The 15,795-nt window shown below is 38.1% G+C and overlaps 1 protein-coding gene across 5 annotated transcripts in view; it reads left to right on the top strand.

Annotated features, from left to right (window-relative positions):
- Positions 1–15,795, top strand: part of NFATC3 (nuclear factor of activated T cells 3) — a 124,190-nt gene that overhangs the window by 699 nt on the left and 107,696 nt on the right. The gene's annotated exons all lie outside the window — the stretch shown is intronic.

Here is a 15,795-nt window from a genome sequence, read left to right as displayed (position 1 = left end):
AACGTGTGTATGTGTGTGTGGGGCGGGGGGTGAGTGAAGAGCGTATTTAAACCGCTGAGGAGGCGTGTGGGTCGCAGCGACGTGGAAGTGGCCGCGGGCTAGGCTGGAAGCAAACTAGTGGGGAACTGGACTCCGGGACGCCTGCGGCCAGTGGACGCCCGAGGTTTGGAGGCCGAGGGTCGGGGTCGCTGCCCAGGTGGCGTCTGGTTGTTGCTGCTTTGCCAGCGTGGTGCGGAGGAAATGTCCCTGTGAAGTGTAAGCAGGTTTGGTTTTTCATCTATTCTAGGTTTTAAAAGCAGTCTTCATTTGAAAGATGCGCATTCTGGAAGTGCAGGAGCTCTCTAAAATTCGTGCACATGTCTGTTTAAACCTACTCTGCTAGGAGAGTTACGCTGTAGTGTTAACTTCCACTTGTGCAAGTTAATGGCCCACATTTAATTCGAAGTGTAACTATAACGGGACTTTTCCGAAAACTGGGTTTCTTTCTTTTTGAGCTAAGTGTTTCGGAAGATATTTAAAAGTGGGGTGCCGTGTTTGTAATTTTCCTAGAAAGTTCTGGAAGTCAGTTTTTAAGAAAAAACTCACCTCGGAAGATGTTTTAAAGGAGATCATGAGTTGGGTTTTAAAGAGAGCGTGAAAAGCTGGGCACCATAATGTTTGGAGGTCAGACCAATCAGGAAATAGGAACAGGATGGTTGGGGACTCTCCTGTGACCTGGTTTGGAATACTGTGGTTCATTAAGTTCAGTTTCCTTATTACTTATGCAGGTGAACTTCAAAAGGGAGATGGATAAGACTAATCCCCTTTTATTTTTTCCGGTGTTAGGTGAATTACTTTATGTTCATATTGATGTTCAATAGACTGTTCTGTAGGGTTGCACTGAAAAATATCTGAACGTATGGCATAAGGATTCTCTGGGAAGTATTTGTATTGTATTATCAGCCCTGTTAGTCTTTATATGTTAGATGTCTTTCTCAACATAGTAAATAATTTACAGTAGTTATTTGTTGGCTGCGTTTTTTTCAATTCCACTGACATCATTTGAGTACCTATTATGCTCAAGGTAGTGTTAGGTAGTGTTATGATGGATGCAGAAAGAACTGAGGCCCCTCAAGGAGCTTGGGAAATGGAATGGGGGGCACATAACCCAAATAACTGTGCTACTAGGCTGACTGAATGGTGGTGCAGCTTATAATAGAGGTAGAAACGGGGGGAGAGTGGCGTTGGTGGAGAAGGTTGCATTGAATTGTACTTAAATTATGGGGATTTAGCAAAATAAAATCTTGTTTGAATGAGTATTTTCATTATAAAGAAGATAAACAGTTGATGATGTCAGCAAACCTTTATTGGGCACAAACTTGATTAGAGCACATTAAATACCAAATATATGATCAATAAAGATGTTAACCAAACATATGAGTAATAAAGGATTATCAAGTAGGAGTTGTATGTACATCCAAAACATTAAATAACATTTAAATGCTATGCATACAGCTATTTAAGGAATGATTTTTGCCATAAAACCCCTAAAAAACATTTTGATATTAAATGGGTCTAGAGGAGTTAAGGTTTGAAACTTGATTTACAACTGATTTTCCCAAAGTTAAACTTGAGCAGTTTTATTTGTGACAAAAAGTCCACTTTAAAGTAGTCTATTTTTTTTTAACATTTTTATTGGAGTGTAATTGCTTTACAGTGGTGTGTTAGTTTCTGCTGTATAACAAAGTGAATCAGCTATACATATACATATATCCTCATATCTCCTCTAGTAGCTATTTTTGGTAAATTAAAAAAAATTAGGTTGAAATACACATGACATAAACCATTTTTAATTGAATGATTCAGTGGCATTTAGTGCATTCCCAGTGTTGTGCAGTCACCACATCTAATTTCAACACATTTTCATCACCCCAAAAGGAAATCCCAAACCCACTAAGCAGTTGCTCCTCATTCTCCCTTTTCCCCTTCAGGTCCCTGGCAGCCGAATCTCTAATCTGGGATCTGTCTCTATGGATTTACCTATTCTGGATATTTCATATAAATGGAATCATACATATGTGACCTTTTGTGTCTGGCTTCTTTCACTTAGCATAGTGTTTTTGTGGTTCATCCATGCTGCAGAGCATCGCAGTACGTCATTCTTTTTTTTTTTTTTTCCCGGTACGCGGGCATCTCATCGTTGTGGCCTCTCCCGTTGTGGAGCACAGGCTGCGGACCCGCAGACTCAGCAGCCATGGCTCACGGGCCCAGCCGCTCCGCGGCATGTGGGATCTTCCCGGACCGGGGCACGAACCCTTGTCCCCTGCATCGGCAGGCAGACTCTCAACCACTGCGCCACCAGGGAAGCCCCGTCATTCTTTTTTAATGACGGAATCACGTTCTATTGTATATATACTCCAACTTGTTTATTCATCCATGGATGGACAGGACATGAGCTGTTTCTACCTTTAGGCTATTGTAAATAGTGCTGCTATGAACACCTAGCAGCTAATTTTTAAATTCTATTGAAAAGGATGTGCTATTCAAAACTAAGGTTTCAAAGTTATTTGTCCACAAAATTAATTTCATTTTTTAAATAAATCCATTTCTTTTTAAAAAATTTTACTTATTTATTTTTGGCAGGCTTCTCATTGCGGTAGCTTCTGTTGTTGTGGAGCACGGGCTGTAGGCGCACGGGCTTCGGTAGTTGTGGCCACTTGGGCTCAGTAGTTGTGGCTCGTGGGCTCTAGAGTGCAGGCTCAGTAGTTGTGGCGCACTGGCTTAGTTGCTCCGCCGCTTGTGGGATCTTCTGGGACCAGGGATCAAACCTGTGTCCCCTGCATTGGCAGGCGGATTCTCAGCCACTGCACCACCAGGGAAGTCCCTGATTTCATTTTACTATGCATAATTATGAGTGTGTAGTTTGAAGGAACTAAGTGGATTAACTGACCTACATTTAGGATGGTAAGATGAAGTAAAGCGGGCCATGAGAGTAAAATTGCTTACTAGGATTCAGATCAGTATTGGGTCATATCAGTGAGTTTACTTGTTTCTGAATTCTCTTCCTCACTGAAGCAGAACATTCTGTGAGGGCATTGATAATGTCTGTATCTTGTTCATAGATGCCTAGCACAGTGCGTTTAACATAGTAGGCATCCAGTATTTGTTCAGTTAATGAAAAAGTACCACTTAAGTTTTGAGTCAGTCCTTAACGGTTTTTTTGTTGTTTTTTGGTGGTAGGGGAAGTTTATGAGACTTGTTTCAGTTCTTTGACTTTTATTGGTCAATTCCGTAAGACAGCAGATCTTGGTAATTTTGGGCTGCAGGTTTTCCTTCTCTCTCAAGGCTTAAGAGTACTTGTATCACATCTAAATTTCCATACAGAAGATTTTTGAAAAATATTTGGAGGTGGGGGGTGATGGTGGAGACTGAGAACAAGCCAAGGGGCTGAATTTAGTGAATATCCTAAGCAAGCTTGTTAAAGTACAAATTAGATGATTTGACACTTGATAAGTTCAACATGTTGTGACTTTTTTTTTTTTTTTTTTTTTTTGTGGTACGCGGGTCTCTCGCTGTTGTGGCCTCTCCCGTTGCAGAGCACAGGCTCCGGACGCGCAGGCTCAGCGGCCATGGCTCACGGGCCCAGCCACTCCGCGGCCACCAGGGAGGAAGCCCTGTTGTGACTTTTTTTTAACATCTTTATTGCAGTATAATTGCTTTACAGTGGTGTGTTAGTTTCTGCTGTATAACAAAGTGAATGAGCTATACATAAACATACATCGCCAGTAACTGACTTTTTAAGTTTATTGCTTACCAAGGTGTTTTGAGATTTTTCCATTAAAGAAAGTTTAAGATCCTAGTCTTTAGCTTTTTTTTAAAATAGGACAGTGTTAACTGATTTTTTTCCAGTTAATAATGAATCAAAATACTATGTTTACATTTCTTTTACTTAATACCTAGTTTCAAAATGAAGAGCTACCTCAATAGGAAATAGAGAATATAAAATTGGTAAGTGTTTAATGTATTTCATTAATATTATTTGCCATTATATTTTGCCATTATAAAGGGCAGTTGCTGGTGCTCTAGTGTATTGATTGTGTATCTCTAATTTAGTTTGATGTTGTAATAATCTTTGTGTTTCAAATTCAAAGTTTCATTCTCAGAGTTTGTTCATTACTAAACATTGACTTTTTTGTCCTGAATGAGAGTCACTGGGAGGAGGGTGTGCTATGTCTTATCTCCTGCTGCTTTTTGAAAGGGGAGAAATATCTTAGATACAATATGTATTTTTGTAAGAAAGTTACTTTATGATAAGTGTAGTTTTATCAGATACCAGTTTAGTATACACCTTTTTCACATAAAGTTGAGGAAAAACAATTTTAAAAAAAAATTTTAAAAATGAAGTTAAAAAAAAAAAAAATGAAGTTGAGGAACTTTTTCTAGATCATTGTCCTAATCTTTAATCTGTAGTGTTCTACTTTGTTTAGTGCTTGGACATCTGATTCTGTTCTTTATAATTTACTGTCTTTTAGATAATTTCATTTTCTCATTTTTTGGTTTTTATTGATAATTTATACTCAGTGGTTTTGTTTTATCTTGTTTTAAATGAGCTAATATATTTAAAGCTCTTAGCACAGTCCTTGGCCCAGTGGTACTCATTAAGTGATGGTGGTTAACATTTTTTTAAAAGCACACAAAAACTGACGATAGATTATTTTTTTATTTCCTCCTATTTCCTAGACCTTTTTCCTATACTAAACTAAAACATTTAGAGAGTAGGGGCAGATGAGAGATCCTGTCTTTTAAACCTTTCTTAGATGAGTTGGAATATTTGTCTTAGATATTTTTATTTTTTCCTCTTAATTCTATTTTCAATGTTACCTTCTTTCTCATATCTTACTAAACATAAGTACTGAAGGTCACTTGCTTTTAATTACGTTTTTCTACTTTCTTGAATTAAGTTGTTACTAAGTATGGTGTGAAGGATGGTTAATTTGCTAACCATACTAAGTATAATTGGATATTTAAATCAGTATGAAAAAAGAGAAGTTGCTTGTATGGTTTCCTGTAGAAATTAATGGTGTGTTTGCACGGCACATTAGATACTTAAAGGAAGATTTGATTACTGCTGAACCTTACTTTCATACCATAGGTCAGCTTTTTTTTAAGACTCGAATGCAGTGAGAATGTATAAGTGATTGAGTCAGTGATAAACATTTCACCATTTCACTTGGAAAAATAATATAATATTCTGTTTCCTTGACACTTTTCCTGATAGGGGTAGAGGATGCTCCTAAGGGTATTAGCAGAATTTTGTGATGGAGATTAGTGAATAAATGTGTTTTAGTGAGTATGGGGAAAAATTGAGGAAAAAATTTCAATGTCATACTGTTTTGTTAAAACTTTATCATTATAAGAACATTGCTATACCTGTGCTTTCTTAGATTTTCCCATTTGCCAATACAGAAGGGATATTTTGGCATATATTCTAAACTATTAGTAGAGGTAATACTGTAGTTTTATTAGATGATATGAAAATTAAAAGTTGGCATTATGTACATTGCTAAGAAATTGTGGGGGTCTAGTAAGGCCTGAATCTTAAGTATTTAATGGCATTTGAGATATTAACTTAAGGTAAATTGTAGAATCAACTTCTTATTATGACTTGCCTTTCTGTGGCAACCAGTAAACCTCACCTAAAATTACCGTATTTTTATTGAAGTATATCCCAAACTCTGCTTTTGTGTCTTGCTCTGTATTTATTTTTTCAATGAAGTGTGATCATGAGGACATTTTTGGTTAGAAATTGTGGAGTTTGTTGTTCTTCAGAAAAAGTAATAAATAAAATACTAATATATAAAATGGAATATTTTAAGAGAAGATAATTAGTTGTGTTATTGATTGTGAAGTTTAACGCCCTTTACTTTCCTTCTTAGAATTGAGTAGTTGGTGATTCAATATGGTGATGTTTTATTTTAAGTAAGAGGTGGGGTTGAGAAAGCCAGAATATATTGAAGTCAATTGCATTACTCCTGAGAGTTAGGAAACCTGAGTAGGTTGAGCCTCATTTGATAGTAAGCAGTAGTTTGACTGCTCACAGCAGTAACATAAATAAGGGAGGTGTTGTCTAAAGCTGTCCTGGTGGGTCAGGGGAGTAGACACAGCAGACTTGGCAGTAAGCCTGGCTTCTAAAACAAAATCCAAGTCATCAAATTTGCCCAGGCATGCCATATGAGGTTCAAGTAACAGTGGAATTTAAGAGGAGTGAGTTTGTTCGGTGAGGCTTAGGAGAGTCACAAGCAGTAGCAAGCTTTTTTAACAGCCATAATTTTAGCTCAAACATAGCATGAGTCTGCATATATTTCAGCATTTCTGGTAATGTTTATATAATTATATTGCATGACTCTCACCTGTTTGCCTGAATTCGGTAAACTTGAGAAGAAAGGAAAAATTAGACCTGTAATATTTAAGCAGAATGTTGTATGAATTGTCTGTGAATTGATAGCTGACATTTAATCGTTGGGACATTTCTAGTTAACATATTGGTATTCCTGTGTGTAAGGGAAGTACATCTTTATGAAAGCCTGAAAGTCTCAGGTACACTGGAGAAGTAACTTGAAGGCTTCATTTTCCTACAAAATGTACAGTTTCCATATGTCTTATGTTTCAGAAGCAGGTGAGATTTTTAATATTTTAAAATATGTTTTCAGTGTCTTAAAATTTTTATATTTCTTAATTTTGTATTAAATTTTCATCAGCTTTGCTGTTTAATTAGAAAATAGGTAGGATTATATGAGCTTTGAAATTATAACTTTTTTCAATAATGTTGACTTATATCACATGTAAAAATATTTTGAAAAACATTTTTTTCCATCATTGGCCAGAACACTTTAATGGACAGTTTGTGAGTTTTATTTATTTATTTATTTATTTAAAATTTATTTATTTATTTATTTTTGGCTCTGTTGGGTCTTCATTGCTGCGTGCGGGCTTTTCTCTAGTTGCAGAGAGCGGGGGCTACTCTTCGTTGTGGTGCGCGGGCTTCTCACTGCGGTGGCTTCTCTTGTTGTGGAGCGCAGGCTCTAGGCGCGCAGGCTTCAGTAGTTGTGGCACACGGGCTTAGTTGCTCCGCGGCATGTGGGATCCTCCCGGACCAGGGCTCGAACCCGTGTCCCCCACGTTGGCAGGAGGATTCTTAACCACTGCGCCACCAGGGAAGTCCCCTAATGTTTATTAAGTATTGTCAATCTCTTAAACTTTTAAATTTATGATGAAATGAAACTAGAGAACTCGATCTTAATTTTAAGATTAGATTTTTAATCTTACTGTATAATTAGTAGAGATTAAGTCACAAAAATATCACATATATAAATCCTTTTGATTTGTAAACATTTCAGAGCAAAGAAGATCTGAAATTTATATCTTACATTTTGTGAATCATATTGAATACTAAAGGAATACAAGTTTTAACCTTGTCCTTTATATAAGGAAAGTCTTTGGGGAAAATATAGAAAGTTTTATCTAAATGTTACTTTTTAATTTTTTTATTGCTGTATAAGCATTTTAAGGAAACTTGATATTTCGTCTGCCATCAACACTTCCTTAGAGTTTTTACTTCCTTTTAGTAAAGGTTGTTCAATAAAGAATGGCATTCAGAAATTATTGAAGGTAGATGATAAATGTATGGGAACTCATTATACTATACTCTCTATTTTGTTTTCTTTTTAAAATATTTATTCATTTATTTATTTGTTTGCACCAGGTCTTAGTTGTGGCAGGTGGGCTTCATAGTTGCGGCTCGAGGGCTCCTTAGTTGTAACATGCAAACTCTTAGTTGAGGCATGCATGTGGGATCTAGTTCCCTGACCAGGGATCAAACCCAGTCCCTCTGCATTGGGAGCGTGGAGTCTTATCCCCTGCGCCACCAGGGAAGTTCCTCTTTATGTTTGAAAATTTCTGTAATGCAGAGTTTTGAAATCTTTAGACCATGATGCAGAGTAAGAAATACATTTTATGTTTTGAGCCAGCACACACATACATGTTTATACACAGAAAACTGAGATAGAAGTTTCAGTAAAGTACCATTTACCTTTACTCTGGCATTACCCTCACATTTTCTTTTTCATTATTTTAAAACATTGTTGGTCATGTCTTACTAATAGATCACTACCTTCAGTTTGAAAACCAGAGCTCTAGGAGATGGTTTCATAGTTCTGATTATATTAAAACTATTAGGTCATTGACAAGTTCTTGTTACTCAACCATATTTCCCATGTCTGTAGTTCTTTAATACATTTTTTTTAAATTATTTTTTATTGTGGTTGCCGAGGCAGGGAGGGAGAGGGATGGACTGGGAATTCGGGCTTGATAGATGCGAACTGTTACATTTAGACTGGATAAACAACAAGGTCCTACTGTATAGCACAGGGAACTATATCCAGTCTCCTGGGATAAACCATAATGGAAAAGAATGTTATAAAAAGAATGTGTATACGTATGTAAAACTGAGTCACTTTGCTATAAGGTTGGCACAACATTGTAAATCAACTATACTTCAGTTAAAAAATTATTTTTTATTGAATTAGCTTATTGCTGTCTTTTAATTAATTAATTAATTAATTAATGCCTGCATTGGGTCTTCGTTGCTGCATGCGGGCTTTCTCTAGTTGCAGCGAGCGGGGGCTGCTCTTCATTGCTGTGCATGGGCTTCTCATTGCAGTGGCTTCTCTTGTTGCGGAGCACGGGCTTTAGGCGTGCGGGCTTCAGTAGTTGTGGCTTGGAGGGTCTAGAGCACAGGCTCAGTAGTTGTGGTGCACGGGCTTAGTTGCTCCGTGGCATGTGGGATCTTCCCGGACCAGGGCTCCAACCCTTGTCCCCTGCATTGGCAGGCAGATTCTTAACCACTGCACCACCAGGGAAGCCCCTATTGCTGTCTTTTTATTGGATTAGTTGGTTGATAAATTATGCCACTTCCTGAAAATGAGTCATGTCTTCCCCTTTCTCTGCTCTATGGCGAAAATCAAGTCTTGGTCACCTCCTGTTTGGATTTGTGTAGTTTTTTCTTCACACTTTATAACCCCCCAAATAAGTTTTGAAAGTCACAGCTAAGATCATCTTTGATTCCTGCTCCCTTGTGTCTGTAACGTGCCTCCTCTTCACTCGTTTTCCTCATTGTGCTTTACCTTTTTATTTTTTATTTTTTGGCCTGCGTTGGGTCTTCATTGCTGCACGCAGGCTTTCTCTAGTTGCAGCGAGCGGGGGCAGCTACTCTTTGTTGCAGTGCACAGGCTTCTCATTGCGGTGGCTTCTCTTGTTGCGGAGCATAGGCTCTAGGCGTGTGGGCTTCAGTAGTTGCAGCACGCAGGCTCAGTAGTTGTGGCTCGCAGGCTTAGTTCCTTCACGGCATGTGGGGTCTTCCCGGACCAGGGATTGAACCCATGTCCCCTGCATTGGCAGGAAAATTCTTATCCACTGCACCAACAGGGAAGTCCCCTGTGCTTTACCTTTTTTATATCCCTTACTCTGTACATTAGTATCAAGTTCATCATCTTTAGTTTTATTTATCTCTTTTTAGTCCTAACATGAAATCTTTCCTTCTACCCATTTGTTTGAACTGCCTCTGCCGTCCACATATTATTTCATAGTCTTTTTCTTTTGTGAGGCAATTTAGAAACATTATTTTGAGGTAGTACTGAACTAGATCTGGGTTCTAAATACATATCTATTGCTAGCTGAGTGACACTGCTTAAAAAGCACAGAATAGGGCTTCCCTGGTGGCGCAGTGGTTGAGAGTCCGCCTGCCGATGCGGGAGACACGGGTTCGTGCCCCGGTCCGGGAAGATCCCACATGCTGCGGAGTGGCTGGGCCCGTGAGCCATGGCCGCTGAGCCTGTGCATCTGGAGCCTGTGCTCCGCAATGGGAGAGGCCACAACAGTGAGAGGCCTGCGTACCGCAAAAAAAAAAAAAAGGCGCAGAATAATTTCAGGTTAATTTAATTCTTTCATTTTATAAGAGAGGAAATTGAGGTTCAGGATGGTTTGCCCAGGGTCATTTAACTAGTTATTTACAAAACAGAGACCCAGGATCTCTGGCTCCTAGTCTTTGTTCTTCTCTAGTAAATTGCTTAATTTCTGCTTGAAAATCCTAGAGTTGTTTTTGCACAGCCTATAATTTTTTTTTTTTTTTTGCGGTACACGGGCCTCTCACTGTTGTGGCCTCTCCCGTTGCGGAGCACAGGCTCCAGACGCACAGGCTCAGCGGCCATGGCTCATGGGCCCAGCCGCTCCGCGGCATGTGGGATCTTTCCAGACCGGGGTACGAACCCGTGTCCCCTGCATCGGCAGGCGGACTCTCAATCACTGTGCCACCAGGGAAGCCCCACAGTGTATAATTTTGATCATGTTTGTAACTGTTCGTTTTTTTGTGTGTTGTTAGGTAAATATTTAATCCAGTATTGTTGACTACCTATTTAAGTGCAAGTTATTCTTATATACATTATTTCTAAGTCTCGTGATAACCTGAAGAGGAAGGTACTGTTTCCATTTTACCTGAGGAAGCAGAAATGACGGTAGATTTGACCATCTAGAAAGTAGAAGGGTTGGGATTTGAACCCAGGTTTTCTGACTTGGGCTCTTTCTACTATTCCTCTTGCCTCTCTCCTCCCAGGAAGAGTTTAAGTACAGAAATAGTTTTTCATTTGGTAAAACCAAGACTCATGGTGAAGCACATGGACTCAAACATGTCTGAGCCAGGGTTTACAAATTACACGTGTTCCTGTGACTAGATTTTCTGCTTTTGGCTCAGAATGGCCGCTTGAGGGATGCTTCTTATTCTTGCCTGCTCTAGACATTTTTAAATGGTAGCAGTGGGACTTGCCTGGTGGTACAGTGGTTAAGAATCCACCTGCCAGTGCAGGGGACATGGTTCTGTCCCTGGTCGGGAAGATCCCACATGCCGCGGAGCAGCTAAGCCTGTGCACCACAACTACTGAGCCTGCACTCTAGAGCCCGCGAGCCACAACTACTGAGCCCATGTGCTGCAACTACTAAAGCCTGTGCGCCTAGAGCCGTGCTCTGCAACAGGAGAAGCCACTTCAGTGAGAAGCCTGCGCACCGCAATGAAGGGTAGCCCCCGCTCACCGAAACTAGAGAAAGCCCGCATGCAGCAACAAAGACCCAATGCAGCCAAAGATAAACAAATTAATTAATTAATTAAAAGAAAAACTTACTGTGTCAGTATTATTATGTATGAATATGATTCAGTTTATTGGAGTGGATGTATATTAAATACAGCAGTAATACAGGTACAGAGAAGGTTCTCTGAGAGTGTAAATGACAAGAGTTTAACTTTGAAAGGTCACAGAAGAGGTTACAATTGACCTGAATCCAGTAGGATGATTTGCCTTAGGTAGATAGGGTAGGAAATACATTTCAGGTGCATTAATGACCACTCCCAAAAACACAAGTTAGCATGGTCCTTTCATTTTGGAAGGTTGAAGATCAGGCTATAATATCCAGATGTGGCTGGAGAAGGAGAGCCTGTTATACTGTATTGAGGAGTTTGGATTTTAGATTGAAGACAGGGAGCTGTCAGAGGATTCCAAGCTGGGCAGGAATGTCAGATTTGTGGCTTAGATCTCTCTGCTACACTGTGCATAATGGATTGAGTAAGGCAGGAATGGAGGCAAGAGCAGTGTTTCTGAGAAATGATAATGGGCAGAGGAGTGGAGATGGCAAGTTGGGAGTGACGCTGAGATAGATTTAGGGGAAAGAAATCAAAAGGACTGGTATCAATTGACTAAGGAGAGGAAGGAGACTAGGATTATTTCTGTTTTTCTAATTTTGGTCAACTGTGATAGGAGAAACAGATTTGGAGGTGGGAAGGGGGAAAGATGATTCATTTTAATAAAATATACCAGGTACTGTGAAAAGTCTGGGAGGCTTATATGCTGTTTTACCAAAGAGTGATAAAGTATGGAGAAGAGACTAGACAAAGTAAAAAGGGGGTTTGGACTTCTGGTGGGGTGTAAGTTGTGGGTAGGTGACTAGGAAATGTGTGATAAATAAGGGTTGTTTTGTAAGATTTGTTATGCAGATAGGAGTAGTTCTCTTCCTGGTATGGGAGAGGGGAACACCTTTATAAAGGGAAATTTATGCCCAGCTTTTGGGCAGAAGGGGAGAGGGCAGAGAGTTCTTCCTGTTTGCTGTTTTTCAATTGACTTCAGCTAAAATAATCCTTATGCCAAAGTTGCATATTTTGGAGTAGCATATTCTGATCCCCTTCAATAATAAACTATTTGTTTAAAGTGTACAATTTGGCAAGTTTTGACACATGTATATCTATGGAAATTTCATCACATTAAAGGTAGTGAACATATCCATTACCCCAAAAGTTTCCATGTGTCCTTTGTCATCATTCCCACCCACACACTTTTCCCCTTTTCCCAGACAACCACTGAAATCACGATAGAAAAGATATAAATGGAATCATGAAGTATATAGTTTTTTTGTCTAATTTCTTTCGTTTGACATTGTTATTTTGAGATTCATCCATGTTAATGAGCCTATCAATAGGTCATTCATTTTTTTAAAAAAAATATTTATTTATTTGTTTGCGTTGGGTCTTACTTGGGGCACACGGGATCTTCGTTGTGGCATGCAGGATCCTTCTTTTTTTTTTTGGTTGCGGCATGCAGAATCTTTAGTTGAGACATGTGGGATCTAGTTCCCTGACCAGGGATCGAACCCTGGGCCCCCTGCATTGGGAGCGTGGAGTCTTACCAACTGTATCACCAGGGAGGTCCCAGGTCATTCATTCTTATTGGAGAGTAGTTTCCATTGTATGCATATCCCACACTTTGTTTATCCATTCACCTCTTGATGGACTTGGATTGTTTTGGCTTACAAATAAAGCTGCTGTGAACATCATGTATAAGTCTTTGTGTGGGCACATTTTTCCTTTATCCTTGGACCTATGGTTGGATCATGTGGTAGGTATGTTTAACTTTTTGAGAGACTGATAAACTGTTTTCCAAAGTGGATATATCATTTCACATTCCTTACTAGCAATGAAAATGTACATTTCCACATTTTCACCTATGTTTTGGTGTGGTCAGTCTTTTTAATTTTAGTCATTCTAATAGGTGTGTAGTAGTATCTCCTTGTGGTTTTATTTTATACTTCCCTAATGACTAATGCTGTTGAACATCTTTTTATGGGCTTTTTTGCCATCTGTATGTCTTTTTTGGTGAAGTGTCTAAGTCTTTTGCCTATTGAAAAAAGTTTTTCATATTGAAATAATTGTAGATTTACAGAATGTTGCAAAAAATACAGAGAGGTAGTTTCTGGGTATCCTTTACTCAATTTTTCCCAATGATAAACTCTTGCATAACTATAGTATAATATCAAGACCAGGAAAATGACATTGCTACAATCCACCAAACATTCACTTGTCACCATTTTTACATGTACTCTCTGTGTGTATGTGTAGTTCTGGACAATTTAAAAAATTTTTTTAAATTAATTTTTATTGAAGTGTCATTGATTCACAATGTTGTGTTAGTTTCTGCTGTACAGCAAAGTGAATCAGTTATACATATACACATATCCACTCTTTTTAGATTCTTTTCCCATGTAAGTTCTGTGCAATTTTATCACATGTGTAGGTTCGTGTATCCACTGCCTCAATCAAGATGCAGAACTATTCATTACCACAAAGTTCCATCTCATTAATCCCTTTATAGCCACCCTACTTCCCTCCCACCTCCCTACCCCAGTCTCTAATTCCTGGTAACCACTAATCTGTTCTCTATCTCTATAATTTTATTTTTAAGAAAATGTTATATAAATTGAGTCATATATTGTACTATTTAACCTTTTGAGATTGGCTTTTCCACTCAGTATAATTCCTTGGTGATCCTTCCAAGTTGTTATGTATATTAAATTTGTTCCTTTTAATTACTGAGTAGTATTCCATGATACAGATGTATTACAATTTGTTTAACCTTGTACCCATTGAAGGACATTTGGTTATTTCCAGTTATTGGCTGTTATAAATAAAGTTACTGTGAACATTTGTGTGTAGATTTTTGTGTGGATATAAGTTTTCATTTCTCTTGTATAGATGACTAAAAGTGCAGTTGCCCCCCAACCTGCAATATGTGAGTTAAGTTTTATAAGGAATTGCCACACTTTCACATTCCCACCTGTAGTGCACAGGTTACCCAGTTTCTCCGCATCTTAGGCAGCATTTGGTATTATCAGCATTTCTTATTTTAGCCATTCTGATGTGTGTGTAGCGATATCTCATTATGGTTTTAATTGATATTCCCCTAATGACTAACACTATTAAGCATCTTTTTTTATCATCTGTATATCATTTTTAGTTAAGCATCTGTTGAAGTCTTTGCATCTTTAAAAAATTTTTTATTGTTGAGTGTTGAGCAATGTTTACTTTTTTTAGACACAAGTCCTTTATCAGATACATGCTTTGCAAAGAGTTTCTCTTAATCTATGGCTTGTCTTTTCAATAACAGTGTCTTTTGCACAGGTTTTTAGTTTTGATGAAGTTGATTTATCAGTTTGTTCTTTTATGGATTGTGCTTTTGGTTACAGCTGAGAAATCTTTGCCTAACCTGTATAACAAAAAAGAAGCAGACTCATAGAGAACAAACTAGTGGTTACCAGTGGGGAGAGGGAAAGGAAGAGGGGCAAAAAGCGGTAGAGGATTAAGAGGTACAAACTACTAAATAGAAAAACAGCTGCAAGTATATATTGTACAACATGGGGAGTATAGCTAACATTTTATAATAACTATAAATGAAGTATATAAACTTTCAAAAAATAAAATAAACTGCAAAAAAAAAAAAGAAATCTGCTTAACCTTAGTTCACAGAGATTTTCTCCAAGGTTTTCTTTTGGAGTTTTATAGTTTTGGGTATTGTATTTAGGTCTGTGTTCTATTTTGAGTTAATTTTTTGTGTGTATGGTGTGAAGTATGGACCCAAGTTCATTGTTTTTACATATGGATATCCAGTTCTTCCAGCCCCATTTGTTGAAAAAGCTATCCTTTTCCACTGCATTACCTTTGCACCTTTTTCAAAAATCTGGATGGTGTGAGTTTATTTTTTGACTGTGTTCTATGTTGAGTTGTGTGTCTGTTCTTTACAGATACTGCACTGTCATTTCTGTACCTTTATAGTAACTCTTGAAATCAGATAGTGTCATTTTTCCAACTTTGTTCTTTTCCAGATTGTTTTGGCTATTCTAAACCTTTTGCCTTTCCATATAAATTTTAGAATCTGCCAAACTGTTTTCCAGACTAGCTGTACCATTTTATATTCCTATCAGCAGTGTACAAGAGTTCCAGTTTCTCCACATCCTTGCTAATACTTGTTATTTTTCTATTGTGGTCTCTCACTGTGGTTTTGATTTGCATTTCTCTAACGACTAACAATGTTGAACATCTTTTCATGTGCTTACTGGCTATTTTTACATCTTCTTTGCTGAAATGTGTATGCAAGTCCTAAAAATACTTCCATTTTTAAATTGAGTTGTTTGTCTTTTTGTTGTTGAGTTTTAAGAGTTCTTTATATATTCTGGTATCCTGGATACTGTTTGAGATTATATCATATGCTTGTAGCAGTACATTCTTTTCACATGGTGTGCATTCCATCCTAGAATCCCCCAAACCCCTCGTTGATTTTTTATTTATTTTATTTTATTTATTTTATTTTTTATTATTATTTTTTTTTTTGCGGTACGTGGGCCTCTCACCGCTGTGGCCTCTCCCGCCGCGGAGCACAGGCTCCGGATGCG

The sequence above is a fragment of the Neophocaena asiaeorientalis genome, unplaced genomic scaffold, assembly GCF_003031525.2.
Source record: "Neophocaena asiaeorientalis asiaeorientalis breed wild unplaced genomic scaffold, Neophocaena_asiaeorientalis_V1.1 scaffold90, whole genome shotgun sequence".
Classification (NCBI taxonomy): Eukaryota; Metazoa; Chordata; class Mammalia; order Artiodactyla; family Phocoenidae; genus Neophocaena; species Neophocaena asiaeorientalis.
Note: the sequence above shows the minus strand (reverse complement) of the source record. Positions and strands in the feature narration are given on the sequence as shown.